This window comes from Dermacentor variabilis, chromosome 2 (assembly GCF_050947875.1).
Source record: "Dermacentor variabilis isolate Ectoservices chromosome 2, ASM5094787v1, whole genome shotgun sequence".
NCBI classification, from domain to species: domain Eukaryota; kingdom Metazoa; phylum Arthropoda; class Arachnida; order Ixodida; family Ixodidae; genus Dermacentor; species Dermacentor variabilis.
Window position 1 is genome coordinate 82812973 of NC_134569.1, and position 27929 is coordinate 82840901.

Below are 27929 nucleotides of genomic sequence, written 5' to 3' on the forward strand. Positions count from 1 at the left end.
TAATCACGATTGACTTAATACTCCCTAATGCGAAATTTGAGCCCCGCTCTACACGTGAAAGAAGCATGCGTATCAATATTTTGTACTGTGATTATATAAGTACATACACGGCTTATGTTAGGAAGAGGACGCTGTAAGTGGCGAGGCTGGCGCAGACAATATGTCTCGTGCGGCACATTGCAAACGGAGCCAAGTGTGGTACTTCGTTAATCGGGAGATCGCGAGAGGCAGCGCGTGGGTGACGCGTGGGTGCGATTCACAGCAGCCGCCGCAGACAGACCTCCGCTCATGCAGTGCTTTGTTTCCATACGTAGTATCGGAGGACGCGCTCGCCGCATGCCTTATCGATGGCATCATCGATGAACAGACGACGGCATGCAACTCTGGCGCCATCTCGTAGCGGCTGTCGCCTCAGAGTCTGTCCTGTGCGGCACTACGCTGTTCTCACGCTGTCGCCATATCCTCCTCCTCTGCTTTCCTCCTCGCGCTCTCTTCACTATCGCAGTCTTTCATCCCCCACTGCGCTCCGCGTTCGTTTTCACCCTTCGCTGTGCTTGTACGCTCGGTTACGCCGAGGACACCGACGCTCAACGCAGGAACGTGCGCCTAAGAGCTGCGCTCTAAAAAAAATGACGTCGATGGAATCACTAAGACAGTATGAAAGCATGCAGGCAATGGGATAACATTTCTGAATTAATGACAATGGTACGACGATAGCGTGGCGACGACGGAATGAAGAGTCAGATGACTACGATTACTCTGGGAGCTGCTGAACGTTCAGCTGGGGCAGTGTCTCTGGTTGACTGTTTCTGGCTGTGAAACGTTTTGCTGCGTATGCACGATCTCCCCCCCCCCCTTTTTTTTTCTTGCGCACATATTTGTGCTATCTTTCAATAAATCTATCAGTTGCGAGCAAGCGCCTTGTCCTCTTGTTTCTATCGTGTACTGTCTATCGTTTTGCTTAAAATATTGTCAAGATGAAAGTCAATCAACTAGCCCGATTGAACATTCTCTTGCATTATAGATATAGCCATGCTCTGTGTTGGTTGGTAGTTTCTTATGGTACATTCGACAAGTTCCTGCCCTATTCCAACTCGGTTTTCGGCGACGTACAGCCTTATCAAAATTGGAGCCAGAGACACGGCCATGGCTGAACGTTCAGCTGCTCCCAGAGTAATCGGACTTAGCACGTGACTGACATTCTGTCGGGTCTCGGTCACATTCCCAGCTCGAAGGTGAGAGCGCCTCCGAAGGCTCTGAGCTGGAGCACGGCGCTATGAATAAACGATCCAGGCGAATGTGTTCCGAGCGCTCGATATTTACCAGCCGAATGCAAACCGCACCGCGAGAGCGCTCCATAGCACTCGAAAGTGACCTGTCGAATGTGCCATTAGTGAAGTGGTGCAGCCCACTCTGCGGGATCGGTTATGAATCGGACAGTATGAGGGTTCAAGAAAGTAAATAAAAAAGTGATTGACAAAAATAGGATCAATGGAAATGGATAACCTGAAAATTTTAAAATGAGTGGCTAACTAGCACATACATTAATCGAAGAATGAATAAATGTTAGAGTAAAGAAAGTCCGCGTGTATTGACTCGCCGAGGAAGCAGCTGTGTTCATATTTCTTAAGAAATTAAGACTGTTGGCGCGCGCATATGATATCTATCTGTCTATAGCATACACTTACGTTGGCGACGAATTAAGCTTCACACAAATGTTAATTCAGGAAAATAAAGAAAAGGACGAAAACAATTTCGCTCGCAATATGCGTATATACTATTCCTGACAAGATTTTCACTTTACACAAAGACAATAAATTCTGTCCGAATGAGAAAAAAAGCTGTCTTTTAGCGCAAATAGACAAGAAGCTAATAGTTTTTAAATTAAAGAATACTTGTAACTTTCGTTAATGTTTGTCTGTAAGATATATATATATATATACATATATATATATATATATATATATATATATATATATATATATATATATATATATATATATATATATATATATATATAATGCACGCCGCTGAATAGAAAATTAGGTCACTGAGTGTCAAATTTCTACAAAAATAATAGAAGAGCTCCTGGAGAAATAAACAAAGTTGTCTTCAAATAGCACTGTCTTAACGTTTTAGAAATAAACATGTACTATAATTGTGACAGCAAAAGAAATGAAGTTAATGAGAATGTTTTGTCAATGGGATGCCGTTTGGTTACTCTAATTGCTGGGGGAAATTGTGTCCACCAATGCACATCAACCACATGCATGCGGAAGCTGATTTTTGTAACTAAGATCACGTTTTTATTAAAGTTAGCGTTGGTTTGTTTGCGTGTGTGCGTGCGCGGGCTCGCGCGCGTGTGTGTGTCGTTTTTGTTGCTTAAGAGGAAACTACCCTACTCGCTCAAATGTCAGTTCTGAAACCCAGCATGTTTACAGTCGGTAGCTAACTGCTGCGGTGGCTTAGCGGTTATGGCGTTGCGCTGCTAAGCACGAGGTCGTGGCATCAAATCCCTGCCGCGGCGGCCGCATTTCGATTTGTGCGTAATGCAAAAACCCCCCTGTCCCGTGCATATATCGGGCATCTTAAAGATCCCCTGGCAGTCAAAATTAATCCGGAGTCCCCCACTACGGCCTCTCAATCGGATCGGGGTTTTGGCATGTGAAGACCCACAATTCATTTCAGTCGGGCACTCAAGTCTGTCGTCGACTTCGGGCACGGCAGAAACGCTCGTGCGACGGAGAGGCCAGGCTTCCAGGACCTTTCCTTCGGTAAAAGGCCGGCTGCCCAGTTTGGTCAAGACAGGCTGTGTGGCATTGTTCGACGAACCGGGAACAATGACAGAGAAGGATCGATAATCTCTACTCCCCCCCACCTCCCGCCCCTCGTCTGCATTGAGCGCACATAAGGGCAAAAATACCGTCAGGTATAGCATGCGTCTGCGCGGCCAGCATGGCTATAAGGAGAGCGAAACCGCATCTGTTGGCAGATAGAGCGCCAGTTCTCAGTAAATGTCGCACTACAAAGGTGAAAAGAGCAACCAACGACTTCAAAGTGCATTTTGTGTACGAAGGTCGGCTCTTTGTGAAATCGATTCTCACATTTAAATGGCTCGAAAACGCTGACGTTCTCAATGCCTAGGCCACTCATATACGCAACGCATGCTTTCGGACAAACATTCTGTACTGGATGATAACGTTCTTGACAACCTTGCTTCTGAAGAACGAGAATTTTTCACGGATACTGGCAACTGCGTCTTCGATTGCCGAATGGTCTCTTGGTGTGCGCCAGGCAGCATCAGCTCAGCAGACAAGGTAATTATGACATTTTGTGCACAAATCGTAGCTTTAGCTTACTTAGAATTGTATTTTCAAATAATTATACGGGCATTTGCCTAATGTAGGCGTCACTAATGGTGAAATGATTTACTGAAGTTCCCGAGTAAAGTAACAACGCCAGTTGAGGAAGAGAGAAGCACGCAAAAAAAGTTTTGAAGGCCTCGTAAACAATGTATACATCTTACAAGAACTCGCGAACACGCATTCTAGCATTCCAGCAAATAAAATTGCGCTCTCTCATGGGCTGCATAAGAGACTTACAGGAAGACGGCTAAACTGCAAGCATGCAGATGCGAAAATGGCAAAGAACATATCGAATAGCTAAAAAGCACAATCAAGCTTAGTTTTCCATCGTTTCAAGAGGAGCCGCGACTTCATTACACTATCGCGTCATCACAATTTCAGCATTTGTGTTCAACAGATTCAACGGTTTGTATCATAGCTCCAATTTAGCTCCACGAAAACGTTTTTACAGCAGTGACGGCCCGTGAAAGTCACTTCCTCGTCTGTAACGGGGAGTGAATAAATAAGGAGCAAACAGAATCCTTTAATACAGCCAGAGACACGCAGTTAATTACCCCTGGTGATTCAGATTGTCTGTTTAGCCATGCGAATAACGGTGATATCTGGTCTTACTTTGAGTTTCGATACTGCTCATCGCCGCAATCATAGCGGTTGTACTCTAGCTGATATACGGCTGTCAAACCGAAGTTATTATCTTAGGTGCTTTTAGGGAATCAGAAGCGGTATATATTCGCCCCCTTTAGGCATTCGGAGCTAACAAGGAGACTAATTTGAATATATGGCAGCAGTTGACGGTATGCATGCCCATGATAGCACACCACGGGTCAACTGCGTGCTGCATTCAAATGCTTTTGTGGTCAATCCAAAACTCAGCCGTAGGTTTGCCAACATCGTCATCGGCTCATTTGTGTGCACTGTAGAACACATGCTTCTCTCATCGATATTTAATTGCAGCATTGGGCTCGGTCAGCCCTTGTGAGGGAGGCCACCTGGGAACACCGCGGATGGCACTCTTTTTGGCGCTTAGCCGTGCTCCCTTAAGAGTGGCACAATATAGCGCGAAAATTTCCCTTCTCATATAAGACCACTTCTCAATTAGAGCGGCTTGCGTCAGCAGACACCGTCAATATGTCCACAAATTTCGTAATCTCATAGCACCGCTCTCAACTGCACTTCCTCTCCCTTGGCATCTATTATCTTGCAATATAATAGAACACCGTTCTTATGTTAAATGGCCTCCGCTAATAGATGGTTGTTGGATCGTTCCCCACCTGCGGCAAGTTGTTTTTTTCATCCACTTTCATATCCATTAATTTATCGTTTCTTTATTTCATTGATTAAGCACAAGTATTTTCCCCTATGTTGTCCTTGGTGTCAGTATTTGTTGGCTTCTCATGATAGGACTAATAAAAATCGGGCCCCTAGGTTCACCCCGTTTCTTCTCGTTTACTAATAGAAGTAGTCACTGACACTGAGTGACACTCCCCGGCAATTCGACTAGAGGATTGTGTGAGAATACGGGATGTTGCTTTTATCCCAGTATTATCAAACGATCCTCGACTGCGAGGCTCTCCCTACACTTCACCGATATAAGCACAGCGCCGGCCCTCGACTGAAGAACACGCTATGGTAGGGTTCTCAAAAATTGCCGTGGTGTCAGTGCATGGCCTCCGAGATTTGAGCTCGCTGGCTGCCGGAGTGCGCGAACACGACGATAAAGTATAATTTAATGCATCAAAGGTCATAAGACTTAAGAAACTGGTTGAAAAAGCAAGCAGGCTTGCCCGGCATACCGTCTAATGTGGAATGGCAGGAGTGAAAATTCTACAGATGTCTTTAGGGACTCCTGCGTCGGAAAAATATGTCTCATAACCACTCAAAAGTTATGATACTTCCACTTTACGAGCACGTCATCGAGCACATAGCCGTCGGCCTCAAGTGGTTGACCTTTCAAGACTTCAAGAACACGCTAGTAATGCATCTGTGTATACTTCGGGAGCTCATTTTCTCCGCCTCACGCCTCTTTCCATCTTTCTCTTTATTTCTTTTTGTACGAAGCATTGCAAATCGCGATACCCGTAGCCTCCACTAAACGAGACACTGCGATACGTTATGTTGGTGTGCTCTGAGAGTTGTTAGATGACTGCTTGTCCTCCAAGGGCCGTACTTCACGTCTAGACTATGCAGCGACAAACTGTCTCACTACTTTCATACTCGGCGTTCCTTCGGCCTCTGGGATCTCCTTAGAAATATGAAGCTTACATAGACGGTATAGTTTAAACCAAACAACTCGCATGCCTGTGGCCCGCTGGAAAGTGCTTGTTACTTTAATCTACTTTTACATTGATTTTGTCCTGTTCTCAAGATGAAAATATATGGTGGCCGTAGATGGCGTTAAATAACTTCTGCCGGGAACCTTTCCTCTCACACCCTGTTGAGAGGCATCCTATTCATTAAGCTTGCTTTCAACCGAGCTTGGATTTTGTGACTTGTTCGCCACCATTTCTATGTATTTACTCTGTGTGTTTGCGTTGTGTTTGCTATAATTTAATTTTTTTAAACGTACTAATTTTCTTCGAGTGTGTGCGGACGTGATGCCTTTGTTCTTTGTGCTGCTATCAACCGGTAACGTTGACAACGCGTTAAAGGGGCAGAGTAGTAGTAGAGACATGAAGAGGAAAGACAGGGAGGTTAACCAGATATCTGTCTCCGGTATCGTACCCTACACTGGGGATGTGAGATAGGGGTTAGAAAGAAGGCAGAGAGGAAAGTGTTAAAAAAAAAAAAGAACACGCACACACAGGGACACACACACAAAAGGCGTTCCAGTTAGAGACGTTCACAAAGGCCGGTATATCGCAAAAAGCGAAATAGCGCTTGCACGGCCTTCTTATGTGACGTTAGGTCCTTTCGATGGTGTAGAATTCTTTTTTCCCATAGTGGTTGGTCGTCCAGCTGGTCAAGTTCGTGGCGAAGGTATTCCCTCTGTGTACTGTACTACGGGAAACTGCTCAAAATAAGGCCAATCGATTCTTCATGGCCGCAGTGGTCACAGGTTGCGGTGTCGGTCATCCCTATGCGGAAAGCATAGGCTTTCGTAAAGGCAACGCCCAACCACAGTCGATACAAGAGCATGGCGTCTCCACGGCGAAGCTTTGATGGGGCTCGAACACTTAATGTGGGATCAAGGAAATACAGTCGAGAATTTCTTAAATGTGACTCATTCCACTGCGACGTGGTGCCCTACCGAGCAAGCAGGCGGAGCTTCCGTGCTGCGTCAGTTCTAGAAAGTGGAATTGGTACGTGATGGTCCTCAGTATGGGCTGTTGTAATCGCACCGCTGGCACGAGTTGTTGGGAACTCAGCGCTGACGCCCGTTGTTGCGCCTGGGTCGCAAGCCCCAAGGGTAGCGTTGGCCTGGCGGCCTGGGGTACAACTGGAAGCATCCGAAGGTCCCGGCAAAGCATGAGTCGACAGGTAACAACAAAACAACTTGTTTATTCTAACATCGCAAAGAGTTGGCGGTCAGGTTGACCGAAGTAGAGAGACGGGAGAGCACGTTACTCAACAGAAGAAATCGGAGCCTTTTTTGGCGTCCGGGGGCAGCTGCTTTTATACTCTCGCAGTTGAGGGCAAGAAGGAACCCCTCTATAGACGAGCACGTGACTGTGCCGCTCGGGCACAATGGGATGAGAAGGTGGCGTAGCCGTCGTGCCGGCGCCGTTCGGGCACAATGGGAAGAGAAGGTGGCGCATACGTCGTGTCGGCGCCGGTCAGACCCCCTCGCTTCACAGTTGGGGGAGCTCCTCTCCCCGGCTGCCGCGCTTCGACAAGCGTGGGCACCAACATGCACACACACACACACACGCACATGAAGACACGTGGCATTAGAACAGGCCTGGACGCGCTTGGCGGGGAGGCGTAGCGGCGGCGCCGAACGGGCCAAAATGTCTGCCGCTTTGAACGAAGCCCCCGCGTCCGTTGCATCCGCGCCGGCTATACCGCGCGTCGTAGGCGAAACGTAACAGACCGCCCCGCCGGGGGAAGGAGATCCCGATGGTCAGGGGACTGCATCCGCTGTCCGGAGGGATGTCGCTCGATGATGCTCATAACCGAAGTCGGGCGTCCCTCGACGTTTCTTGAGCGCAGCGCACAGAGAAGGCCTCGTTCTCTCGTTCAGGTTCGCACAGGACACTGCAAAGTGACTTCGGGAGAGTTCACATTTTTGTTCTCGTTCCCGGCAAGCGTTAGAACTACGCTGAAACTCAACCGCTCAGTCAGCAAGCACGGCACAACCCTCACTAAGCCCTGCCAGGCTCTTTCCCCTTTTATACCACTGCCTAGTTCCTTACAGTAGTCTAGCAGCACTCAGAACGCGTCCACAAATTGGAAAATTGCACTAGAAAGCATGTCATCACTTTGAAACACTAAACAAAAGCAATATGTTAGAAATCCTGCCTCAGGAAGAAAAACATCAGTAACAAACAATTTTGAGGCTGATTCCTACGTTAGGGGCTTCGACTTAAGCCATCGGCGTTACCGTTGAGACTCCCCTGTTTGAAGTCGTAGGCGATCTCACCGCTGCCAACCAGATGTTTTGATCGGACTGCTGGTACGATCTGTTGGGAACTCGGCGCTGACGCCCGTGGTTGTACCTGGGTCGCAAGCCCCAAGGGTAGCGTTGGCCTGGCGGCCTGGGGTACAACTGGAAGCATCCGAAGGTCCCGGCAAAGCATGAGTCGACTGGTAACAACGAAACAACTTGTTTATTTTAACATCGCAAAGAGTTGGCGGTCAGGTTTGACCGTAGTAGAGAGACGGGAGAGCACTTCACTCAACAGAAGAAATCGGAGCCCTCCTTTTGGCGTCCGGGGGCAGCTGTTTTTATACTCTCGCAGTTGAGGGCAAGAAGGAACCCCTCTATAGACGAGCACGTGACTGTGCCGCTCGGGCACAATGGGATGAGAAGGTGGCGTAGCCGTCGTGCCGGCGCCGTTCGGGCACAATGGGAAGAGAAGGTGGCGCATACGTCGTGTCGGCGCCGGTCAGACCCCCTCGCTTCACAGTTGGGGGAGCTCCTCTCCCCGGCTGCCGCGCTTCGACAAGCGTGGGCACCAACATGCACACACACACACACACGCACATGAAGACACGTGGCATTAGAACAGGCCTGGACGCGCTTGGCGGGGAGGCGTAGCGGCGGCGCCGAACGGGCCAAAATGTCTGCCGCTTTGAACGAAGCCCCCGCGTCCGTTGCATCCGCGCCGGCTATACCGCGCGTCGTAGGCGAAACGTAACAGACCGCCCCGCCGGGGGAAGGAGATCCCGATGGTCAGGGGACTGCATCCGCTGTCCGGAGGGATGTCGCTCGATGATGCTCATAACCGAAGTCGGGCGTCCCTCGACGTTTCTTGAGCGCAGCGCACAGAGAAGGCCTCGTTCTCTCGTTCAGGTTCGCACAGGACACTGCAAAGTGACTTCGGGAGAGTTCACATTTTTGTTCTCGTTCCCGGCAAGCGTTAGAACTACGCTGAAACTCAACCGCTCAGTCAGCAAGCACGGCACAACCCTCACTAAGCCCTGCCAGGCTCTTTCCCCTTTTATACCACTGCCTAGTTCCTTACAGTAGTCTAGCAGCACTCAGAACGCGTCCACAAATTGGAAAATTGCACTAGAAAGCATGTCATCACTTTGAAACACTAAACAAAAGCAATATGTTAGAAATCCTGCCTCAGGAAGAAAAACATCAGTAACAAACAATTTTGAGGCTGATTCCTACGTTAGGGGCTTCGACTTAAGCCATCGGCGTTACCGTTGAGACTCCCCTGTTTGAAGTCGTAGGCGATCTCACCGCTGCCAACCAGATGTTTTGATCGGACTGCTGGTACGATCTGTTGGGAACTCGGCGCTGACGCCCGTGGTTGTACCTGGGTCGCAAGCCCCAAGGGTAGCGTTGGCCTGGCGGCCTGGGGTACAACTGGAAGCATCCGAAGGTCCCGGCAAAGCATGAGTCGACTGGTAACAACGAAACAACTTGTTTATTTTAACATCGCAAAGAGTTGGCGGTCAGGTTTGACCGTAGTAGAGAGACGGGAGAGCACTTCACTCAACAGAAGAAATCGGAGCCCTCCTTTTGGCGTCCGGGGGCAGCTGTTTTTATACTCTCGCAGTTGAGGGCAAGAAGGAACCCCTCAAAAGACGAGCACGTGAATGTACAATGGGCTAATGGTGACGCACACTGTCGTGGCGCTGCGCACGATCTCGTAGCACCCTGTCGTGGCGCTGCGCACGATCTCGTAGCACCCTGTCGTGGCGCTGCGCACGATCTCGTAGCACTCTGTCGTGGCGCTGCGCACGATCTCGTAGCACTCTGTCGTGGCGCTGCCGGTCGGACACAATGACTGTAATGAGAGGCTGGTCCCTGCTTTGGCATCGCCTGTTTCGGGCACAATGACTGGAACGAGATCCCTGCTTTGGCATCGCCTGTTTCGGGCCCAATAACTGGAATGAGATCCCTGCTTTGGCATCGCCTGTTTCGGGCACAATGACTGGAACGAGATCCCTGCTTTGGCATCGCCTGTTTCGGGCCCAATAACTGGAATGAGATCCCTGCTTTGGCATCGCCTGTTTCGGGCACAATGACTGGAATGCGAGGAGGATCCCTAGGCGGTCGCATCGCCGCAGACGCGCCTGGAAACACCTGGCGATGAGTGTTGCGGCGACGACGATCGGGCCAAAATGTCTGCCGCCCGCCGCAGTCGCGCCGGCAAAACCACGTGTCGCAGGCGAAACGCAACAGACCGCCCCGCCGGGGGAAGGAGATCCCGATGGACAGGGGACTGCATCCGCTGTCCGGAGGGATGTCGCTCGATGATGCTCATAACCGAAGTCGGGCGTCCCTTGACGTTTCTTGAGCGCAGCGCACAGAGAAGGCCTCGTTCTCTCGTTCAGGTTCGCACGGGACACTGCAAAGTGACTTCGGGAGAGTTCACATTTTTGTTCTCGTTCCCGGCAAGCGTTAGAACTACGCTGAAAACTCAACCGCTCAGTCAGCAAGCACGGCACAACCCTCACTAAGCCCCGCCAGGCTCTTTCCCCTTTTTAGACCACTGCCTAGTTCCTTACAGTAGTCTAGCATCACTCAGAACGCGTCCACAAATTGAAAAATTGCACTAGAAAGCATATCATCACTTTGAAACACTAAACAAAAGCAATATGTTAAAAAAAAATCCTGCCTCAGGAAGAAAAACATCAGTAACAAACAATTTTGAGGCTGATTCCTACGTTAGGGGCTTCGACTTAAGCCATCGGCGTTACCGTTGAGACTCCCCTTTTTGTAACGTACCTCAAAGGAATATTGTTGTAAAGCGAGGCTCCAGCGCAGGAGGCGGCCATTTTTGGGAGAGATGGTCTGCAGCCATTGGAGAGGGCAGTGATCCGTCTCAATGATAAACCTCGAGCCGGCTAGATAGCATGACAATTTCTGAACGGCCCACACGAGACATGCACACTCTTTCTCGGTGGCGCTATACGCCTGCTCACGACTGGTCAGCTTACGACTAGCATACAGGACGCTTCACTCAACAGAAGAAATCGGAGCCCTCCTTTTGGCGTCCGGGGGCAGCTGTTTTTATACTCTCGCAGTTGAGGGCAAGAAGGAACCCCTCAAAAGACGAGCACGTGAATGTACAATGGGCTAATGGTGACGCACACTGTCGTGGCGCTGCGCACGATCTCGTAGCACCCTGTCGTGGCGCTGCGCACGATCTCGTAGCACCCTGTCGTGGCGCTGCGCACGATCTCGTAGCACTCTGTCGTGGCGCTGCGCACGATCTCGTAGCACTCTGTCGTGGCGCTGCGCACGATCTCGTAGCACCCTGTCGTGGCGCTGCCGGTCGGACACAATAACTGGAATGAGATCCCTGCTTTGGCATCGCCTGTTTCGGGCACAATGACTGGAACGAGATCCCTGCTTTGGCATCGCCTGTTTCGGGCCCAATAACTGGAATGAGATCCCTGCTTTGGCATCGCCTGTTTCGGGCACAATGACTGGAATGCGAGGAGGATCCCTAGGCGGTCGCATCGCCGCAGACGCGCCTGGAAACACCTGGCGATGAGTGTTGCGGCGACGACGATCGGGCCAAAATGTCTGCCGCCCGCCGCAGTCGCGCCGGCAAAACCACGTGTCGCAGGCGAAACGCAACACCCCTTTTTGTAACGCACCTCAAAGGAATATTGTTGCAAAGCGAGGCTCCAGCGCAGGAGGCGGCCATTTTTGGGAGAGATGGTCTGCAGCCATTGGAGAGGGCAGTGATCCGTCTCAATGATAAACCTCGAGCCGGCTAGATAGCATGACAATTTCTGAACGGCCGACACGAGACACGCACACTCTTTCTCGGTGGCGCTATACGCCTGCTCACGACTGGTCAGCTTACGACTAGCATACAGGACGGGGTGTTCTACTTCTCCATTTTCCCGTTGGCACAGTACAACGCCCATGCCTCGCTCACTAGCATCGCACTGAACAACGAACCCTTTTGTATAGTCTGGTGATCGTAGCACAGGCTGGCTTGTTAGGGCACTCTTTAGGGCGCTAAAAGCTCTTTCCTTTGTCTCGTCCCATACGACTGTTTGGGCCTCTGTTTTTCTTAGAGCATCCGTCAGGGGAGCCGCGATATCAGAGTACCTGGGGATGTACCTCTGATAGTAGCCGGCGACACCTAAGAACGACCGAATATCGGTCTTCGTGCGCGGTTGCGGGAAGTCTCGCACAGCGGCCACCTTTATTTCAGAGGGGCGGCGACGACCCTGACCAATCACGTGACCGAGGTAGACAACCTCGGCCTGTGCTAACTGGCACTTAGGAGCCTTGACTGTCAAGCCCGCTTCGCGCAGGCGGGTTAATACTGCCCGCAAGTGTGCCATATGCTCAGACCAGGATGCGGAGAATATCGCTAAGTCGTCTAATTACGGTAAAGCGAATTCTTGCTGTCCCCGCAACACTTTATCCATGAGGCTTGAAAAACAGTATGGCGCGTTCTTCAAACCAAAACTCAACACTTTAGGACGGAATGTTCCCATTGGTGAAATGAACGCCGCATACCTACTAGCCACTTCTGTAAGTGGAACCTGCCAATAACCCCTGACAAGATCTAGGGTGGAAATAAACTGAGCGCTACTAACTTTCTCAAGGCGCTCCTCGATGTTAGGGATCGGATAAATTTGATCCTTAGTGATGGAATTAAGCCTGCGGTAGTCGACGCAAGGACGAGGTTCCTTGCCCGGTACCTCAACTAAAATCAAAGGGGAGGTATAATCACTCTCACCTGCCTCAATAACACCGAGCTGTAGCATTTTCTTTACCTCAGCCTCCATAATATCGCTCTGGCGGGGTGACACCCGATACGCCTTGGATCGTACTGGCTCTGGGGAGGTAAGTTCTATATCATGAGTAAGGACAGAAGTCCTACCAGGCCTCTCAGAGAACAGACCTTGAAACTCTTGTAAGAGCTGGTGTAGTTCGGTTTTCTGCTCAGGCGACAGCGATGCTTTACTGATTAAGTCACTAATGACTTGATCGGTGTCTTCCCTGTTCATCACTGAGCCTAGTCCCGGAAGCTCGACCGGAAGCTCTTCGGGAACGTTTACCATCATGCACACTACTGCTTCCCTTTGTCTATAAGGTTTGAGCAGATTACAGTGGTAAACTTGCTGTGCTTTCCGCTTTCCTGGCAGACTCACCACGTAGTTAACGTCCGACAGTTTCTGAACAATTCGTGCTGGGCCCTCCCACTGCACGTCTAGTTTGTTGTTTAGCGATGTGCGCAATATCATGACCTCATCGCCCACCTCAAAACGACGGGCCCTGGCGGTCCGATCATAATAAACCTTGGCCCTCTGCTGGGCCTTCGCCATTGCTTCACCTGACAACTCCTGTGCCCTTCTTAAGCGTTCGAGGAGCTTAAGCACGTACTCCACCACGACTGGGTCGTCGCCCCTGCCTTCCCACGATTCTCGAAGCATGCGAAGCGGAGACCGAAGCGAGCGACCGTACACCAGCTCAGCTGGCGAAAACCCCGTAGCCGCATGCGGCGCGGTCCGTAATGCAAACATCACCCCAGGCAGACACAGCTCCCAGTCAGTTTGATGTTCAAAACACAATGCTCTCAACACGCGCTTCATGACGGAGTGGAGCTTCTCAACGGAATTCGACTGTGGGTGGTACACTGAGCTGTGTAACAGCTTTACCCCACACCTTTCGAGAAAAGTTGTCGTCAAAGCGCTAGTAAACGCTGTGCCCTGATCTGATTGGATTTCCGCAGGAAAACCAACTCGCGCAAATATGGACAGTAGTGCATTGACTATCTCAACTGAGCTGAGTTCTTTAAGCGGCACTGCTTCAGGGAACTTTGTCGCTGGGCAGATCACAGTCAAAATGTGTCTGTACCCCGTGGCTGTTACCGGGAGAGGTCCCACTGTATCAATAACGAGCCGTCTAAAAGGCTCCGTAATGATAGGTACCAATCTCAACGGCGCCCTCGATTTGTCCCCTGGTTTGCCCACCCGCTGATAGGTGTCACATGTCCTCACGAAATGGTCTGCGTCCCGAAAACACCCTGGCCAATAGTACTCTTGCAAGAGACGGTCCTTAGTTTTCTTAACTCCTAGGTGTCCGGACCACGAACCCCCATGCGACAAGCGCAACAGATCCTGACGATAGCGTTGAGGCACGATCAGCTGATCGAACTCCACTCCCCTGCGGTCTAGATACTTCCGGTACAGGACTCCACCTCTTTCCACAAAACGCGCATTTTTCCTGGCGATACCTTCCTTGACATTGCAGCGCACGTTTTCTAGGCTGCCATCCTTCTTTTGCTCGGCTATCAAAGCCGACCGGCTGACTTTTAGCAACCTATCAAGTCCGTCTGACGTAGGCGCGATGAGCAAATCTGCAGATAGCTCTTCTAACTTTCCCTTATCGGGCATTTCCTCTCCAGTATCTGGCGCCTTCAACGCTACAGGCTCAATTTTATTCAGTTCGGGCGTGCTCTGAATATCGGCTTGCTGCGCCTTTGACCCTTTTTCATTGTTTGATAACGTCGGCCCCGCAACTACCGCCTTTGCAGCGAGCTCCCGAACCTTCGATCTGGTTAAGGCCTGAACGCTAGCCTCACCAAACAAAAGCCCCTTCTCGCGCAGGAGGTGATCGGACCTGTTCGAAAATAGGTACGGGTACTGGGGGGGCAGCATAGATGACACTGCGGCCTCCGTCTCAAGCGCTCCGAATGGTCCTTCAATAAGCACGTTTGCTACGGGCAGACACACGCTATGAGCTTCCACGGCTTGCTTGATCCATGCGCACTCGCCCGTGAACATATCGGGTTCTACGTAAGACGGGTGAACTACATCCATCGTAGCTGCGGAATCGCGAAGCACTCGGCACTCTTTCCCGTTCACGAGGAGGTCTCGCATGTAAGGCTCGAGAAGCTTCATGTTCTCGTCAGTGCTGCATATTGACAAAAACACAACTTTTGGTTTTGTTTCCGGACACTGCGCCGAAAAGTGACCCGGCTTCTGGCACGTATAACAAACGCGCGCTTGCCTCGTCTCGAACCGCTTTCTGCGTTCGGCTTCGGCTGCCGCCGTCTCCTTAGGTTCGGTCGCACTGCTTTCACTCGCATCCGCACTACGTGTGTTGCCCTTTGCTCTCATGGGTGTGAACTTCGGCCTCTCAAACTTCGAGCCAAATTCACCCTTTTGACCGTCCTTAGCTCCGCGAGCCCGACGCGTCACAAACTCCTCGGCTAGCTCAGCGGCTTTAGCCACCGTACAAACGTCTGGCCTATCCAAGACCCAGTACCGCACGTTCTCAGGTAACCGACTATAAAACTGTTCCAGCCCGAAGCACTGCAGAACTTTATCGTGGTCACCAAACGCTTTCTCTTCTTTGAGCCACTCCTGCATGTTTGACATAAGCCTGTACGCAAACTCCGTATATGACTCACTTCTGCCTTTCTCATTTTCCCGAAACTTCCGACGGAACGCCTCCGCTGACAGCCGGTACTTTTTTAGCAGACTCGATTTCACTGTGTCGAAATCCGCTGCCTCCTCTCTATTCAAGCGAGCGACTACGTCGGCCGCCTCGTCGGGTAACAAAGTGAGCAAGCGCTGTGGCCACGTTTCCCGAGAGAACCCCTGCTTCTCGCACGTTCGCTCAAAGTTAACCAGGAACAAACCAATGTCCTCTCCAAGCTTAAACGGCCGCATCAGGTCAGTCATTTTGAACAATACGCGTTCTCCTGCACCGTGTGCCTGACTTCCATTACGAGCGCGTTCCATCTCTACCTCGAGACGCTTCATTTCCAAAGCGTGTTGACGGTCGCGCTCTCCTTTTTTCTCTTGTTGCTCTCGCTCTTTTTGTTCTTTAAGTTCGCGCTCCTGTTTCTCTTTTTGCTCTTTAAGTTCGCGCTCCTGTCTTTTTGACCTCTCCTCAATAGTCTCAAGGCATTCCGACAGCTCGTCATCCTCAGCCTCTAACTCAAGAATAGCCCTTAGCAGTTCTGGTTTTCTGAGTTTGTCTGAGACATCCAGACCCAACTCTCTTGCAAGCTCCAGCAATTTCGGTTTGCGCAACGACTTCAAATCAATGGCTGCTCTGAATGCTGCTTTCTCTACTGCCTATTATTGTCTTGCCGCAAACTAACCCGGCAGCAATGACAACCACAATTACCAGCTCTGTTTCTGACACTAACAAAAGCCTGGCAAAACTCAGAAGAAGAAAGTCCCGCACTCACCAAACCTCGCAGCCAAGAATTCAGCGCAGTCGTTCCGCTGCAGGCAACCAGTCATCACACAGGGCTCGTTGCACTGCTCCCGGATGGTCGTTGTGCTGCTCAGCATACAGTCAACTGCATATCTTTGCTGCTGGCCTCCGTTGTCGCGATCTCACCGCTGGCAGACAGTTGTTGTAATCGCACCGCTGGCACGAGTTGTTGGGAACTCAGCGCTGACGCCCGTTGTTGCACCTGGGTCGCAAGCCCCAAGGGTAGCGTTGGCCTGGCGGCCTGGGGTACAACTGGAAGCATCCGAAGGTCCCGGCAAAGCATGAGTCGACAGGTAACAACAAAACAACTTGTTTATTCTAACATCGCAAAGAGTTGGCGGTCAGGTTGACCGAAGTAGAGAGACGGGAGAGCACGTTACTCAACAGAAGAAATCGGAGCCTTTTTTGGCGTCCGGGGGCAGCTGCTTTTATACTCTCGCAGTTGAGGGCAAGAAGGAACCCCTCTATAGACGAGCACGTGACTGTGCCGCTCGGGCACAATGGGATGAGAAGGTGGCGTAGCCGTCGTGCCGGCGCCGTTCGGGCACAATGGGAAGAGAAGGTGGCGCATACGTCGTGTCGGCGCCGGTCAGACCCCCTCGCTTCACAGTTGGGGGAGCTCCTCTCCCCGGCTGCCGCGCTTCGACAAGCGTGGGCACCAACATGCACATACACACACACACGCACATGAAGACACGTGGCATTAGAACAGGCCTGGACGCGCTTGGCGGGGAGGCGTAGCGGCGGCGCCGAACGGGCCAAAATGTCTGCCGCTTTGAACGAAGCCCCCGCGTCCGTTGCATCCGCGCCGGCTATACCGCGCGTCGTAGGCGAAACGTAACAGGGCTGAACGGGCTGCTTGATCGGCCTGATCATTTCCGATAATCTCGCAATGACTTGGAAGCCATTGGAAAGTTATTTTATGGCCGGCATCACTTATATGGTGTAACGTCTCAGTAATCTGAAATATTAGCTGTTCGTGCGGTCCGCGTCGTAAAGGTGACAGTAGAGACCGCAGTGCCGCCTTTGAATCGCAGATTATCGTGCAGCTGTGTGGCGGTTCATCACCAATGTAATGAAGGGCAGTAAAGAGCGCTGTGAGCTCTGCTGCCGTCGATGTGGTAGCGTGGGTCGTCTTAAAATTGACTGTTGTAACTTTCGCTGGTATCACGAGTGCCACCGCGGAGCTGTTTGGCAGGACAGATCCATCAGTGTAGATATGCGTAGAGTCACGGTAGTTCTCGTTCAAAAGTAGTAACGTGAGCTGTTTAAGGGCTGGTGATGATCAACTTTTTTCGTGATGCCAGGTATTGTGGGGCTTGATTTTTGGCTGAGCGAGGCACCATGGAGGAATCGAGGGTCTCGCAGCCGGAGTGAAACAAGCCGGCAATGATTCACCATGTGCGGTTATCGTTTGGCTGAAAGATGTGCGTCGTCTGTCCGCTGGTAGAGAGGCTAAGTGGTGACGAGTAGTCCTGGCAAGATGCCTTATATGGGTCCTGAGCGCTTCAGTTTCAATGTGAGTCTTAACAAGGTGGTCTCTAGCGATTGTTACCGTAGCCACTGTTGATGCATTCTGAGGCAGGCCTAGACAGATCCGGAACGCTTGAGCCTGAACCCTTTGTATTGTGCGTAGATTCGTTTTATTGGTTATTGCTGGTGAGCTGTACCGCAGAAAGCCTAGAAAAAGCACCCTGTATGGGTGCTTGCGGTTGCGTGGTATAAAAGCAACTGTACATCTGCCGCGCAATTTAAACAAAAAACTTTTTGTCACTGCGGTTACTGAATGGGTAGCGAAACGCTCTAGTGAATGGGTGGTTTTGTGAATACGGGCCCCAATGCCAGTCAACACATAGCTAATAACCTTGAAGGTGCGATCGACCCATCCCATGAAGTCAGCATTGGCCCCTCTGCTGAAGCATTTTATGTTTTTTCTAACGTCAGCAATCAATTATGTAGCCTGGATCCATCATTAGAACAACATTTACCAAAAACTATTTCACGGCGTGACACAACGGTGCTGTGTTGGCTGTGGTGTGGTGGGCGTCTTCACTAGCTCATACAGCTATCCCATTGGAATGGCTGACTCACCCATGTGAGCTAAGTGCAGACGTGAAGAGATCATCGATCGTCTCCCGTGTTGGTGTTCCCGATAGGACAAACAACGCCAGTTTCTCCATTGTGCCTTGAGTAAACTGTGCGGTCGGCCTTTTACAGAAGTAAAAGCCTTGGAATCCTGGCCTCACAGCTCACCAGCCCAGAAAGCCACACCAGCTCTCTTAAAATACAGGAAGGTGACAGACTATAGTATCCGACTGCAGATACGCTGCACCTTGTTTAATGCGTTGGATTGATCTAGACTCGTGTCTCTTCATTTTGTTTAATTTGTTTAATTCCTCCATCCCCCTCCCCCCGGGTGAGGTAACACACTGGCCAAAGTATAGTTAATCTACCTAGCTGCCTTTACTTCCTTCCTTCTTTCCCTCTCTCTCTCTACTATGGCTTTTCTATGAGACCGCCACTGACATTTATATCGTGTTCTGGCAGCATCACCACGCGCGCTTATACGTCATTTGCAGTGAAGCACGCGACGCCGCGGACGTTTAAAATGCGTAAGCATTCTAGGGCTACTTCTCTCCGAGATCTGTACGTCATTCCGCTTGCCTGTAACGCGTGACACGATGAACCCCATAGGTATACACGGGGTCGTAAGGGGAATGCCTTATGACTACGTATGGCTACTGAGATTTATTATTATGATAATGATTAGCCTATATAAAATCAATTAAGATTATATTACTTAAATCCAATCAAGGTTAAGGGCAATAAATGCTAAGTCCTATTACATAATCCTAATTCAGATTTAGTACGATTACATTACTTCCTCCCAATATGATTAATTCCGACTAATTGGGTTCACCGATTACGCAATTGCAACAGGTGATTGCACTACTTGCAGCACATTGCGTCGTTCTGAACACAGTGAGTCGCGGTGTGCGTAACTCGGCCGCCCTATCAATCAATCATTCGTTGAATGAGTGCGAGATGAGAGACTAGAAATAATCCTTACGCACTATCTGACATGTCCCACTAGGGAGTTGCTGCATTAATGTTTGTATTGCGAAGGACGGTGACTATTGTTCGTTTGCTTTCGTGAAGCAGTTTGATATTGATACGTGTACTTGCTTGCCTTTTTCGCGTGACCGCTTTCACCGTCTAACATGTTATAGCTCAGAGCTGGACGCGCCCGCATGTGCCGGAAATTTGTCGAATGCTTCATCTGCTGTCTCTTGTCACCGAAGCTTGTGTAATCTGATTGCATGTGCGACACGAATTGTGTAGAACTTTGTGGAAGACACGTGGGCAGCTGCAGTTACTCTGGAACCTTCGATGGCTCATGTATAAAAGCCGACGTCCTTGGCTGGCAGATCAGATTTTCGACGATCGCCGACTTTGTTCGACGCCATCGCCGTTCCTTGAGTGTAGCCTGTTTTTGAGGTCACACGCATAGAGAAAGGATTCAACAACAGCGGACACTCCGATACAGACCAGCGGCCAGAGACCAGCGATAGAGACGCGCGTTTTGAACGCTAGCTGGTAAGCGTTACGCCGGCTGCGCTGATCGACGCGTTTTTTTTTTAATATTCTTTTTGCTTCTACAGCTCAACCGTGCGTGGTTTTCATGCACAATCGTTTTATTATTAAGTATAAATGATTGCGAATGATCTTTACAAGCCTCCATTGAATATGCACCACGTGCAATTTCATAAAGAAGCAAGACGCTTTGTGAAATGAGGAAATGTTTATTTTATTCTTTAGAAATGGTCGTTGCAGGCTTTTTGTGCATTCATCCATCGTTGTGGCACCTGACAAGCAGCAGTAGTTCCCGTACGAAGCTCCACCGGACGACATAAGCTGAGAAAAGTAAATTTACATGCATGTACGTGTCATTTTGGTATTAACATATACGAATAATGCGGGTAGAGGCGAAACGTGCGAAATGAGTGAATGGGCGGCATTGCAAATAAGAGCAGTTCGCTTTTACATACATGGCGTAGAAAATACTCATCCCAAACAATGCCGTACATACCACGAAAACATCCTATTTCCAAGCATTCCCCTCTTCCCGGGACCTATTTCATGCACTTTAAGAGCACGAATACACGGGCTACTGCGCGTTTCCAAACGGACTTGGCTACAATCGACGCGATGGCATACTACGAATACACAGAGGTGGCCACAACACAGGCACTCAACCAGAACGTATTGGAAACTCGCATAATTCATTTTACTCGCACTCAAGACAAATGCGTGGGTGCAAAGCCTGTCTTCAGTCGTTCAGAAGACAGAATTTTCGAGTTACAAGCCGGCCTAGGAAACTCGGCCGCTCCGGTGGCAGAGGTAATGGGCGCCATCCATCTGGAGGGCGGGAAAGCAAATCCGCTTCCCTTGTACGACATCCTAGAACGGCGCGCGCCCGCGTTCGCCGATCCAGGAAGTTGTGCCCTTTCGCCCCTCCTCTCAGCTCCTCTCCCCTTGCCATCTCTCGCAACACGCTCGCCTTCGACTGTGTCCGCGCGCGCCCGGCGGCCCGCCGCCGACTTAGCCCGCTGCATGACGTGTCATGTTTCGTTATCTGCTGTTATCGGGAAGCGTGCGCTGCTGTGCGTTGACCGGCGCAGTTTGGTCAGTTTCGTGGTCCTCGATAGCTGTGTGCTTGTGCTCCGCGATGTTTCACCCGTTTCACGACTCGTACCGCTCGTGCAGTGGTGCACGAATACCTCAAAAATAAGCCCTGCAAGGTTGTTCTGGGTGTCTAAAGACAACAGGTGAGCGCGCACACCCAAGGACATCAGAAAGCCCATGTACACGAACACAGCCCTGTCCATGTGTGTGCTCCACGAGCCTCCGGACGTCCTTGCGCCTTGTGCTACACTTCCCTCTTACCGGTAGGAAAAGCTGACAAATAGATGTTCCTCCTCATTGTCACCTGGTCTATGACTTGTGTTTTTGTGTGCCGTCTCATTCTGCGACTTCAGTAACTTGTTTAGCTTTCCATTCCGCCCTTAGTGCTTTTTCTATGTGTCACGTTCTACAAACGTACTAAGAGCTGAAAAGTTACTGTTCGTGTTTGTGTATTATCTCAGTAATCGCCGATGGGAAAACCGCGCGAACAACCTTCATGTGTAAGCATGATACGCTTTTTTTTTTCTTCTGGTAAGCATGAGCATTGCAAGTGTCCTAAATGCAGCTTTTTGCAGTTCGCGTTTATTATACAAAGGAGTGCCCAGTAGGTACGACTTAGTGCCTTAAGTGACGTAATTTTACTGCTGAGCATTGAATTCGGGGTGAAAGAAGAGTCAAGTGTTAGCTTATTTCACCTGGTCTTTGATTGAGGAATATAGGGCTTTCTGCGAATGTGTTCTATGTGCTGTTGCAAAAGCCGACTATCTTCTGTTCCCCCTTGCCACCGTCACTCAAGTTGTGGCCGAATGCAAAATAATCTGATAATGTGTATTTCAGTTTATAGTACAACGTTATTTTTGTCCTGCTATGTCTTTATTCATTTTGTTCGGTAGTAATGAATATGTCACGCATTTCATATACTTTCGTGCAGGTTTATAAGTAAGCTCTTTTTTTTGTATGCTGTCAATCAAACAATCTTAGCATTTTATTCTATTTTTAGGTATTTTGCGTGGCATTGTTTTTGCCATTACCAGTGAGCTTTCCCTTTCTTTAATTGCCATGTCTATCTCATACACTTCGTCCAGTTTTCTGCAATATCGAAGTGCATCAGAAGCTCGTCTACATTTTGGTCTTGAGGGCGTTATATAAAAATCTTTTTTTTTAAATGTGTGTGTACATGAAACGGCCTTCGCGTTTTCTAGCGTTTCTTTTTGTTGTTGTTTCACTGTCTGTGAACTTTTGTGTTTAGCACTCATGTATATGTCACGCACCTTTTACTTGTGTTCATTTTTTAAGCGTGTATCACCACCACGTTATAAGAAAAATCTTTGTCTTCGGAAACGAAGTCAATAAAGAGAGACGAAAGATCTGTTGTGTTGGAAGTGGACTTCTTTTATGTCCCGGCATATACTGGTATAAGTATGGGCAAGACTGTGTGCCTGCCAACGCATAGCCCATGGCGCACCACGCGCCAGCTCGCAAGCAATGCCAATGCGCGGCGTAGCGCGCACATTGCTTGCGAGCTGGCTCGTGATGCGCCGTAGCGCGATAAGAAAAAAAACAAACCAGAACGCGCCGCGTACAGGCAAAAACAAAAGTAAGCGGCGCGCGAGGCATGGGGGAGAGGGGAAAGGGAGCAGAGTGGCATAATAAAAACAAAAACAAAAAACCTAGGGAGAGGAGGCACCGCGTGGCTGCTGTTCGTGTTGCCATGACAACGTAAACAATCGTGTGCGCCGCCATTTTGCTAGAGCATAGCCCTGCTGTTAGGGCCGTAACTAAAGGGGACTTCGGCGCTAGCGTCGAAAGAGCGTCTGCTCGAAAACTGCCAAGCGCAGCCATGCGGATATTCACCCCTGGATTAGAAGCTCCGGGTGTTTGAGCTCCTTGGCGTTATCTTTTGCGCGTTCTGCCGGCGCAAGCAACACACTCCCGTGTTATCAGTCTTGGCAATTGCTCGTCGCGTTTTCGACAAGCGTGGGTGCCGAAAGGAGGTTCAAGTTGTTTCGGGGCCATAAAAATTGTCACAAACTTGTCGCAGTATGATTCAGTACACGCCAAACTAGCTTTGTCACAATGTCTGAGCTGCTTTTCGCTGCGTCACGACAGGCGCGGTAAGTGTGCCTCAAGATTATCCCAAAATGCAACGAAATTAATTACAATCACGTTTTAGGTCAGAGAAAGCTTCACGAACTTGTCCCAGTAAGATTCAGTACACGCGAAAGAACTGCGCCACACCGCCGAGCTGCTTTTCGCTAACTGCGTTACAAGGCCAGGCACGGCGAGCATGCCTCATAACAAAAAAAGTACCGAAATTAATTTTCACCAGTTCAGGCGTCAGAGAAAGCGCCATAAATTTGTCTTGTCAGTGCAGCAAAGCCGAAACTGCGGACCCGGGCCGAACTGCTTTACGCTAACCGCGTCACAACCCCAGGCGCGGCCACTGCGCTTGAAAAGCACCCCAAAAAGGAACGAAATTCGTTATAGTAATGTTGGGGGTTAGAGAAAGCGCCAAAACTTGTCCCAGTAAGATTCAGTGTACACGGAACTGCGTCACAGGGCCCTGTGCGACGAGCGTGCTCAAAAACTGCCGGAATAAGTTAAAATAATGTTGGGGCTCATAGAAAGCGTCGTAAACACCTCCCAGTACGAGTTATTCCAACTTAACTGGGCCACAACGGCCGAGCTGTTTTTCGCTTACTGTGCCACAAGTCTAGGTCCGTGCCGTATAAATGCGACTCAGATTGTCGAACAAAATTTCTCACCTTGCCGTAGTCCAACAGTTCAGTGGTGCCGTATCGAAGTGCGGAAGGAACGCAAGAATTCGCCGAGAGCGCAACAAACCAGGCTCAGCCCAAAAAGAAAAACAGGCAGACGGGTCGCCGAAAAGGTCAACGCTCGCATGCGCAGCCGGTCTCGCCATGGTCTCGCTCGGTTCTGCTAAAGCCCCTCCATCCACGCGAATGACGCATGCATCTGGCGCGTCATTCACTTGTCGCTATGCAACGGAAGAAAAGTAAGCCGCAAAGTATAATTTAACTTATACGCAGATGTTCTTAGTTTTGACGGGAAATAAATTAAAAAAATGAAAGAATGTTAACTTCATTTCACATTCTTTTTTTTTTCTCTATGCTCGCGGCAGCAAACGGTCGGCGTTAATACTATAGCTTGACGTATCTCCTGTTGTCAGTTTTCGCCAAGTGTCCCCTCTGTTGCGTTTCGCCTGCGACACGTGGTTTTGCCGGCGCGACTGCGGCGGGGCGGCAGACATTTTGGCCCGATCGTCGTCGCCGCAACACTCATCGCCAGGTGTTTCCAGGCGCGACTGCGGCGATGCGACCGCCTAGGGATCATCCTCGCATTCCAGTCATTGTGCCCGAAACAGGCGATGCCAAAGCAGGGATCTCATTCCAGTCATTGTGCCCGAAACAGGCGATGCCAAAGCAGGGATCTCGTTCCAGTCATTGTGCCCGAAACAGGCGATGCCAAAGCAGGGACCATCCTCTCATTACAGTCATTGTGTCCGACCGGCAGCGCCACGACAGGGTGCTACGAGATCGTGCTCGACATGGTGCTACGGCATCGCTACGACAGTGTGCGTCACCATTAGCCCATTGTACATTCACGTGCTCGTCTTTTGAGGGGTTCCTTCTTGCCCTCAACTGCGAGAGTATAAAAACAGCTGCCCCCGGACGCCAAAAGGAGGGCTCCGATTTCTTCTGTTGAGTGAAGTGCTCTCCCGTCTCTCTACTTCGGTCAACCTGACCGCCAACTCTTTGCGATGTTAAAATAAACAAGTTGTTTTGTTGTTACCAGTCGACTCATGCTTTGCCGGGACCTTCGGATGCTTCCAGTTGTACCCCAGGCCGCCAGGCCAACGCTACCCTTGGGGCTTGCGACCCAGGTACAACCACGGGCGTCAGCGCCGAGTTCCCAACAGATCGTACCAGCGGGTCGGATCCCAAACATCTGGTTGGCAGCGGTGAGATCGCCTCCGACTTCAAACAACTGTCTGCCAGCGGCGAGATCGCGACAACGGAGGCCAGCAGCAAAGAGATGCAGTTGACAGTATGCTGAGCAGCTCAACGACGATCCGGGAGCAGTGCAACGAGCCCTGTGTGTCGACTGGTTGCCTGCAGCGGAACGACTGCGCGGAATTCCTGCCTGCGAGGTTTGGTGAGTGCGGGACTTTCTTCTTCTGAGCTTTGCCAGGCTTTTGTTAGTGTTAGAAACAGAGCTGGTAATTGTGGTTGTCGTTGCTGCCGGGTTAGTTGCGGCAAGACAATAGTAAGCAGTAGAGAAAGCAGCATTCAGAGCAGCCATGGATTTGAAGTCGTTGCGCAAACCGAAATTGTTGGAGCTTGCAAGAGAGTTGGGTCTGGATGTCTCAGACAAACTAAGAAAACCGGAACTGATAAAGGCTATTCTTGAGTTAGAGGCTGAGGATGACGAGCTGTCGGAATGCCTTGAGACCATTGAAGAGAGAGAGACTGCAAAAAGACAGGAGCGCGAACTTAAAGAGCAAAAAGAAAAAGAAGAGCGTGAACGTAAAGAACAGAAAGAAAAAGAAGAGCGTGAACGTAAAGAACAGAAAGAAAAAGAAGAGCGTGAACGTAAAGAACAGAAAGAGCGAGAGCAACAAGAGCGTGACCGTCAACACGCTTTGGAAATGAAGCGTCTTGAGGTAGAGATGGAACGCGCTCGTAATGGAAGTCAGGCACACGGTGCAGGAGAACGCGTATTGTTCAAAATGACTGACCTGATGCGGCCGTTTAAGCTTGGAGAGGACATTGGTTTGTTCCTGGTTAACTTTGAGCGAACGTGCGAGAAGCAGGGGTTCTCTCGGGAAACGTGGCCACAGCGCTTGCTCACTTTGTTACCCGGCGAGGCGGCCGACGTAGTCGCTCGCTTGGATAGAGAGGAGGCAGAGGATTTCGACACAGTGAAATCGAGTCTTCTAAAAAAGTACCGGCTGTCTGCGGAGGCGTTCCGTCGGAAGTTTCGGGAAAATGAGAAAGGCAGAAGTGAGTCATATACAGAGTTTGCGTATAGGCTTATGTCGAACATGCAGGAGTGGCTCAAAGAAGAGAAAGCGTTTGGTGACCACGATAAAGTTCTGCAGTGTTTCGGGCTAGAACAGTTTTATAGTCGGTTACCGGAGAACGTGCGATACTGGGTCTTGGATAGGCCAGACGTTTGTACGGTGGCTAAAGCCGCTGAGCTAGCCGAGGAGTTTGTGACGCGTCGGGCTCGCGGAGCTAAGGACGGTCAAAAGGGTGAATTTGGCTCGAAATTTGAGAGGCCGAAGTTCACGCCCATGAGATTAAAGGGGGACACGCGTAGTGCGGGTGCGAGCGAAAGCAGTCCGACCAAACGTAAAGAGACGGCGGCAGCCAAACGCAGAAAGCGGTTCGAGATGAGGCGAGCGCGCTTGTGTTATACGTGCCAGAAGCCGGGTCACTTTTCGGCGCAGTGTCCGGAAACAACACCAAAAGTTGTGTTTTTTTCAATAGGCAGCACTGACGAGAACATGAAGCTTCTCGAGCCTTACATGCGAGACCTCCTCGTGAACGGGAAAGAGTGCCGAGTGCTTCGCGATTCCGCAGCTACGATGGATGTAGTTCACCCCTCCTATGTAGAACCCCATATGTTCACGGGCGAGTGCGCATGGATCAAGCAAGCCGTGGAAGCTCATAGCGTGTGTCTGCCGGTAGCAAAAGTGCTTATTGAGGGACCTTTCGGAGCGCTTGAGACGGAGGCGGCAGTGTCATCTATGCTGCCCCCCCAGTACCCGTACCTATTTTCAAACAGGACCGATCACCTCCTGCGCGAGAAGGGGCTTTTGTTTGGTGAAGCTAGTGTTCAGGCCTTAACCAGATCGAAGGTTCGGGAGCTCGCTGCAAAGGCGGTAGTTGCGGGGCCGACGTTATCAAACAACGAAAAAGGGTCAGAGGCGCAGCAAGCTGATATTCCGAGCACGCCCGAACTGAATAAACTTGAGTCTGTAACGTTAAAGGCGCCAGATACTGGAGAGGAAACGCCCGACGCGGGAAAGTTAGAAGAGCTATCTACTGATTTGCTCATCGCGCCTACGTCAGACGGACTTGATAGGTTGCTAAAAGTCAGCCGGACGGCTTTGATAGCCGAGCAAAAAAAGGATGGCAGCCTGGAAAACGTGCGCTGCAATGTCAAAGAAGGTATCGCCAGGAAAACTGCGCGTTTTGTGGAAAGAGGTGGAGTCCTGTACCGGAAGTATCTAGACCGCCGAGGAGTGGAGTTCGATCAGCTGGTCGTGCCTCAATGCTATCGTCAGGATCTGTTGCGCTTGTCACATGGGGGTTCGTGGTCCGGACACCTAGGAGTTAAGAAAACTAAGGACCGTCTCTTGCAAGAGTACTATTGGCCAGGGTGTTTTCGGGACGCAGACCATTTCGTGAGGACATGTGACACTTGTCAGCGGGTGGGCAAACCAGGGGACAAATCAAGGGCGCCGTTGAAATTGGTACCTATCATTACGGAGCCTTTTAGACGGCTCGTTATTGATACAGTGGGACCTCTGCCGGTAACAGCCACGGGGTACAGACACATTTTGACTGTGATCTGCCCAGCGACAAAGTTCCCTGAAGCAGTGCCGCTTAAAGAACTCAGCTCAGTTGAGATAGTTAATGCACTACTGTCCATATTTGCGCGAGTTGGTTTTCCTGCAGAAATTCAATCAGATCAGGGCACAGTGTTTACTAGCGCTTTGACGACAACTTTTCTCGAAAGGTGTGGGGTAAAGCTGTTACACAGCTCAGTGTACCACCCACAGTCGAATTCCGTTGAGAAGCTCCACTCCGTCATGAAGCGCGTGTTGAGAGCGTTGTGTTTTGAACATCAAACTGACTGGGAGCTGTGTCTGCCTGGGGTGATGTTTGCTTTAAGGACCGCGCCGCATGCGGCTACGGGGTTTTCGCCAGCTGAACTGGTGTACGGTCGCTCGCTTCGATCTCCGCTTCGCATGCTTCGAGAATCGTGGGAAGGTAGGGGCGACGACCCAGTCGTGGTGGAGTACG

At 50.3% G+C, this 27929-nt stretch overlaps 1 protein-coding gene across 1 annotated transcript in view; it reads left to right on the forward strand.

The window, feature by feature from the left end:
• Window positions 1-3054: 3054 nt before the first annotated feature.
• Window positions 3055-27929, forward strand: part of LOC142572180 (protein 5NUC-like) — an 80647-nt gene continuing 55772 nt past the window's right edge. The window contains exon 1 of the mRNA XM_075681113.1: window positions 3055-3317. The gene's annotated coding sequence lies outside the window, so the exon portion shown is untranslated. The remainder of the gene's footprint in view (window positions 3318-27929) is intronic.